General features: G+C 36.3%; 1 pseudogene; it reads left to right on the top strand.

The window, feature by feature from the left end:
- LOC104701279 lies at positions 922 to 3,313 on the top strand (annotated as a pseudogene).

Below are 7,124 nucleotides of genomic sequence, written 5' to 3'. Positions count from 1 at the left end.
AATATAAACTTTTTTTTAATGTAGAGAAACTCGAGCACCTCTTTTTTTTTTTTTGTCCATTAGAGAGAAACTCAATATAATAATTTTATTTTTAATGTAACTTAATATTTTTAATAGAATTTTAGTTGAATATTTATTTTGCTATTTTGTACTACATTTTATCTTAAATTATTTTAAAAATTATTAATATTTTTAAACATATTAAATATATTTAATTTTATTAATGAGTTATATTTTATACCATATATCATATTATCAATAATAAAATTATACGTACTAATATAGTTAGTGAAAGTTTACAATACTATTTTCAACTCTCATAATTTATTAAATCATACTAATATAATATATTGGATTTTAAATTTTATTCACTTTATCCTAATAGCTAAAGTCTTTTTATATCAAAATAACATGGAAATAATTTAGTTTTTGATAACAAAATATCCACAATGTTGACTTTTCAGTCTTATAATTCTTCCATGGTCGATAAGAAAAAGACATATTTTAATGTATCAAGAGAAAAAAAAATAAGTAGAAAGTATGGTTTAAGTTGACCAACAAGTCTCTGTCACTTCCACTCAAGATTTAACTCAATGTTTTGGATATCTTCCTAAGAAAATTCTTAAGCAAATAATTAACTCACTTGTCTTTGCTATCTATTCAAAAAATAATTTGAAATTAATAAAATATTAAATATTACACAAAACATGATTATTAGAAGAAACAAAAAAAAAAATATAATTAGATCAGAAGATGGTATATATAGTCGTTTTTCTATTTGACTAAATATGTATATTATTGTATATTGTTAACGAAATTAATATATTATATTATAATCCCACACTAATGACCAAAATCTACCTTTTCGTGTATTTTTGTTTGTCACTAAATCAGTAATAGTGACCTTGACTTGTCCTTCTCCTTCGTGAGCTATATTGTTTCGTTTCCACAATTCCACTGGCTTCTTATCTCTATCTTTCTTTCTAACAATACATAAGACCTTCACCAAGACGCTTCATTTTCTTTCTTTCTTTTTTTTCACTTGCAGCACAATGATCAATCTGTTTTTATCCCCAACAAAATCTATATCCCTTAGGATCATATTGATGCTCTTTGTTATCCCATCTTGTGTTTTCTCATCTAATGATCTTTATAGACACTGCAGTCAACCGATTAAATGCGGTAATCAGAACGGTCTCTTGTACCCATTCTGGATTCCTGGCAGAGAAGAGTGCGGCCACCCAGAGTTCAAGCTCGAGTGTAGCGCAAGATTTGCAGAGGTTAGTTTCTCCTCTGTAACGTTCAGAATCTTGGACGCTAATTATGTCTCTGGTACCATAAGACTAGCCAGATCCGATCTTATCAACGATCTTTGTCCCTCTGCTCTTTTAAATGTTCCCTTCGTGGAAAACATCCTTTCATTTGCTCCCAACACCGATTTGATAACAATTTTTTACGGTTGTGACGTTTCACGGGTGGTTTATACTTATGGTGGCATGCTTGGTTGTACGAATGATAAGACTACTCTCAAAAGAAATTACTATGTGACGAGAAACCTCTCGTCTCCTCTACTTCAAGGGATCAGTTCATCTTTAAACGACTTCAGGAGATTTTGCGAAAGAAACGTTAGTATTCCCGCATCTGGACCTTCCCTCGACACACTACAGACAGGTCCGACTACAGTTAAACTAAAAAACGCTCTTGAAGATGGTTTTGAGCTTGGTCTTAACCAAGAATGTCAGATGTGCATAGGTTCTGGGGGTGCTTGTGGATATAATAAGACCTCAAGTGGATTCATCTGCTATTGTGTAGATGAACCACGTAATGGTACTTGCGGTTCAAGAAAAAATGGTAACATTTCTTGCTTATAGTTTCCTAATGTTTTTTTTATATGAACCACCACTTAGGTAATGAGTTCATTTGGTGTCGTTCCATTGATGCAGGAATCGCTCATGGAGCTGGGGCAAAAATAATAGGTGCTTAACCTGACCTTATTGCTAAAGTATACCTGAGTAAATTCTGAAATTTTTTTATCTTGTAGAGATGATTATTTTTTTTCTTCTTACAATAGGTTCAGGAGTAGGTGTTATTCTGTTCATGGTCCTGGTTTTAACGTTGGTTCTACTAATTCTCCGAAAGAGAAGAACATCGCATGGTCTTAGTCAACAAAACCTCAAGACACTTCCACAACCAAGACTCAATTCACTGATTCCACTGAAGCAGTATAGTTACGCACAAGTGAAGAGAATTACAAATTCATTCGCGGAACAGATTGGGAGCGGCGGATTTGGAGTTGTCTATAAAGGAACCCTTTGTGATGGACGTTTTGTTGCAGTGAAGGTCTTGAAAGAGATAAAAGGTGATAATGGTGAAGACTTCATCAATGAAGTTGCAAGCATGAGTCAAACTTCTCATGTCAACATTGTTACTCTACTAGGATTCTGCTCTCAAGGTTCCAAGAGAGCAATTATTTATGAATTTCTGGAAAATGGGTGTCTTGATAAGTTCCTCTCAGACAAGATCTCAATGGATATAGATTGTACAACACTTTCAAGAATTGCGCTTGGAGTTGCACGTGGTTTAGAGTACTTGCACCATGGCTGCAAAACAAGGATTGTACATTTTGATATTAAACCACAGAATGTACTACTAGACGACAATCTTTGTCCCAAAGTTTCAGACTTTGGCCTTGCTAAGCTTTGTGAGAAGAAAGAGAGCATCTTGTCATTGCTAGACACAAGAGGTACAATAGGTTATATTGCACCTGAACTGTTTTCAAAAATGTACGGTAGAGCTTCCCACAAGTCAGACGTGTATAGCTACGGAATGTTGGTCCTTGAGATGATAGGAGCAACATGGAATAAAGAAAGACCTTCTCAAAACTCTGCATCGATCTTGAATGGGTATACAAGGATCTTGAGAAGGGAGACATTGGATTAAGGTTTATCGACAATAGAATCAACGGCAAAGATGAGAAGATAATCAAGAAGATGACATTGGTGGGTTTGTGGTGTATTCAATGTTCTCCATCAGATCGCCCAGCGATGAACAGAGTTGTAGAGATGATGGAAGGAAACATAGATGCTATTGAAGTCCTTCCTAGGCCTGTTTTCCAAATTCCATCAGCGCCTTTTGAAGAATCTTGTACGCTTTCGGAGGATACGTCGGGATGCGAAAGCAGAAAAATGCATTTATCAATTTAATATACCATCTACATTACTAGAGTGCTTTTAATATGATTTTCAATGTAATATTCTTATATTTAAACCATGTTATCCCTTATATATTAACCAGAGAGAGTGTACTAAGATCACCAACTTCATGCACAACATCAAAACAAACAAAATGAAAATTATGCATCAAAATGATAAATCTAAAGTTTTATTAAAGGCTCCTAATTATTTATTTTTTGCTTTTTTACTTTTCTTCCTTTTGCATCTCCTCTTACCTATTTGTACGAGTAACAATAAACCGCAAAATTTAGCACTGTAGACAAAGTTTATATTCTCCTGACAGAGAATACTAACTTTTGAAAGAGAAAAATTGTTAACACTATAATCTTATATTGTATAGTTTATATATGATTAGTATAGAGTTGGTGTATTTAGTTTCCCTTAGCTTAATACACTTAGTATATATAGACTTCTATTGTTTCTGATTCCAATTAACGAGAAATTAGATTCTTCTTTCATCTCTCTCTCTAACTGTCAACATGGTATCAGAGCAAGAACGTTAGTGAGAGAATCTTCTTCCGCTTCATTGAATTCGATTGATTCATCATCCGATCTTTCGATTTCTCTTTTGATTTCTCATTCGATCATCTTCTTCTCTTTGGGTTTCTCTTTCTTTTCTTTTTTGGAGCTCAAATCCAGCTCGATTTCACAAAATTGCTCCATGATGAGTGCGACGTTTAATCAAATTGCTTCTCTCTTCGTTGTACATCTCTTAATGGCGATTGCGGTGTTTGTTATCCTCGTCGTTGCTCTCGTAAGTGTTCTTGTTGCAATTTTCTCTGTTTGAGAGATTGGTGTTTTCCGATTTGCTTATGGTATCGTATTCTTGGTTATGACGAATTCAGTATCCGATTCGGCTCAACAACCTGATCAATATAATAATCCTTACTTCCTTCATGGCACTGATCATGCTGGATTAGTTTTAGTCTCGGATAGATTGACTACAGGTGCCGAGATTAACTCATGGCGAAGGTCCATGTGAATGGCTCTAAATGTCAGGAACAAATTGGGATTTATTGACGGTACGATCTCTAAACCATCATCTGATCACCGTGACTATGGTTCTTGGAGTCGTTGCAATGATATGGTATCTACTTGGTTGATGAATTCTGTGTCCAAGAAAATAGGCCAGAGTCTTTTGTTTATTCCAACTGCTGAAGGGATTTGGAAAGATATTATTTCGAGGTTTAAACAGGATGATGCTCCGAGAGTTTATGAAATAGAGCAGAAGCTGAGCTCACTTCATCAAGGAGCAATGGATGTGACTGCTTATTACACTGAATTGGTAACTCTTTGGGAGGAGCTTAAGAACTATGTAGAACTTCTATTTGTACTTGTGGCAAGTGTGAGTGTAGTGCTGCTTTGTTATGGGAGAAGTTGCAACAAAGGAGTCGGGTGACAAAATTTTTGATGGGACTAAATGACTCGTATGAAGCCACTCGTCGTCATATTTTGATGATAAAGCCCATGCCATCGATTGAGAATTCTTTTCACATGGTGACTGAAGATGAGAGGCAACAGAACATTGCTAAGCCTACTCGGACTGATGGTGTTGTTTTTCAAACTTCTGGTCCTCCTACTACAAATGTTTCTGATGTTTCTACTTATGCTGGACCACCTGATCATGTGGCTTATGCAGTTCAGAACTCCTATCGCCCAAGGCAATCTCGACCTCTCTGTACTCATTGTGGCATGTCAGGACATGTTGTTCAGAAGTGCTTCAAACTTCATGGTTATCCACATGGATACATTCCTGGTTTCAAGAGTATCTCTTCTGGTAATCATGCTCAACGACCACATTCACAGAGTCTTCCATCTAAGAGTCAGAACCAAGGTCCATCACAAGCTCAATATCAACAACCGAGGACTCATGTTGTTGCCAATGTCACATCGACGATGCCTTATGTTCCTCCACCGGCTTTGAATGCGATCAATCTGGATGTTAGTAAAATGAGTTCAGACCAGATGCAGACTCTGATTCAGCAATTTTCAGCTCACATGACTCTTCCAGAAAATCAGGCTCCTGCCAAGGTTTCTTCCATTTATGAACATGGTGCTATGGCTATTGAATCATCTGTTGGTACTATCCCTTTTCCTTCTTCTTCTCTTCGTTATGAACATGATCACCTTACTTTTCAACACCAATGCCTATCATCTCTTTATTCAAGTCTTCCACATGGTTCTTGGATTATAGACACTGGTGCCACAACGCATGTTTGTTCTGATATTGCATTGTTCAGTGAAACGGTACCAGTATCCGGTGTGACAGTCTCTTTACCGAATGCCACTAGAGTTGATATTGCACACACTGGCACAATTCATCTCTCGCATTCTCTCATCTTACATGATGTTTTACATGTTCCTTCTTTTAAATTTAACTTGATATTTGTTAGTAGTTTGTTAAAATCTAGCAATTGTTCTGCACATTTCTTTCCTAACTCATGTTTCATTCAGGAGTTTATTCAGGGCTTGATGATTGGTAGAGGCATCTTATTATATAATCTCTACATATTGCAACTTGATTCAACTGCATCTCATGCTTCGTCTTCCATCACACAACCTTCTCCTTTGTCTCATTTCTTTGGATCCTTGGTGGTTGATGGTGATCTTTGGCATGCTCGCCTTGGACATCCATCTGCTGACAAGTTACAACATATTCCGGGTACTGACTCCAAGTCTACGAAGTCTACATCTCCTTGTCATGTGTGTCATTTAGCTAAGCAAAAACGATTGTCATATGTGTCTAATAGTAAACTGTCAGCTTTACCATTTGATTTACTTCATTTAGATGTTTGGGGCCCTTTCTCAACAGAATCAGTCGATGGATTGTACTAGAGCTACTTGGTTGTATATGTTGAGAAATAAAAGTGATGTTTCTGCTAATTTTCAAGATTTTATACAAATGGTTCATACTCAATACAGCTCTACAATCAAAGTCATACGAATCAACAATGCCCCTGAATTAGCATTTACAGATATTATTAAGAAAAATGGCATCTTGCATCAGTTTTCTTGTGCTTACACGCCTCAACAGAACTCTATAGTAGAAATAAAACATCAGCATCTCCTAAATGTGGCTAGAGCTTTACTTTTTCAGTCTAATGTCCCACTTGCATATTGGAGTGATTGTGTTTTAACTGCAGTTTTTCTAATCAATAGAACTCCATCTGCTCTGCTTCATCATGCTACGCCTTACGAATTACTTACTAAGCGAAAACCAGAGTATACTGTTCTTCGAGCCTTTGGTTTCTTGTGTTATGTTTCTACGTTGATGAAAGATCGTCATAAGTTCAGTCCTCGTGCTGATAGGTGTGTCTTCTTGGGGTATGCGTCTGGTTACAAAGGCTATAAAGTGTTGCATTTAGATACCAATACTATCTCCATATCTCATAATGTCATTTTTCATGAAACAATTTTCCACTTTCATGATGTCTCTGCATCTTTTCCTTCTGAGATTTTTAATTCCAAGATCTTACCAGTTTCGATTGATTTACCTGATGATGTGATGCATTCATTACCCATCCCTCTTGCAATGACGTCTCATGCATCATCAAAACATGTGCATACAACCTCTAGTGTTGTTCCGTTTACCATAGAGAGTGTTGCAGCAGACACTAGTGTCGTTCCTCTAAACAATGCTAGACCACGATGCACAGCTAAGGTACCGTGCTATTTGTCTGATTATCATTGTGCCCTTTCTCATCTTACATCACCTATTCCTCTTCCTAAAACACATAAAACTCCATATCCGCTTTCCTCAGTTCTTTCCTATAAACAGCTTAAATCTCCTTATCAGTCTATTGTCCTTTCTTTTTCTCTCGACACCGAACCTACCTCTTTTCAACAAGCCATCAAATGTAAGAAATGGACGAAGGCTATGGATGTGGAGCT

This window comes from Camelina sativa, chromosome 7 (genome assembly GCF_000633955.1).
Source record: "Camelina sativa cultivar DH55 chromosome 7, Cs, whole genome shotgun sequence".
In the NCBI taxonomy this organism is placed as follows: Eukaryota; Viridiplantae; Streptophyta; class Magnoliopsida; order Brassicales; family Brassicaceae; genus Camelina; species Camelina sativa.
This window is presented reverse-complemented; position numbering and strand designations above follow the sequence as displayed.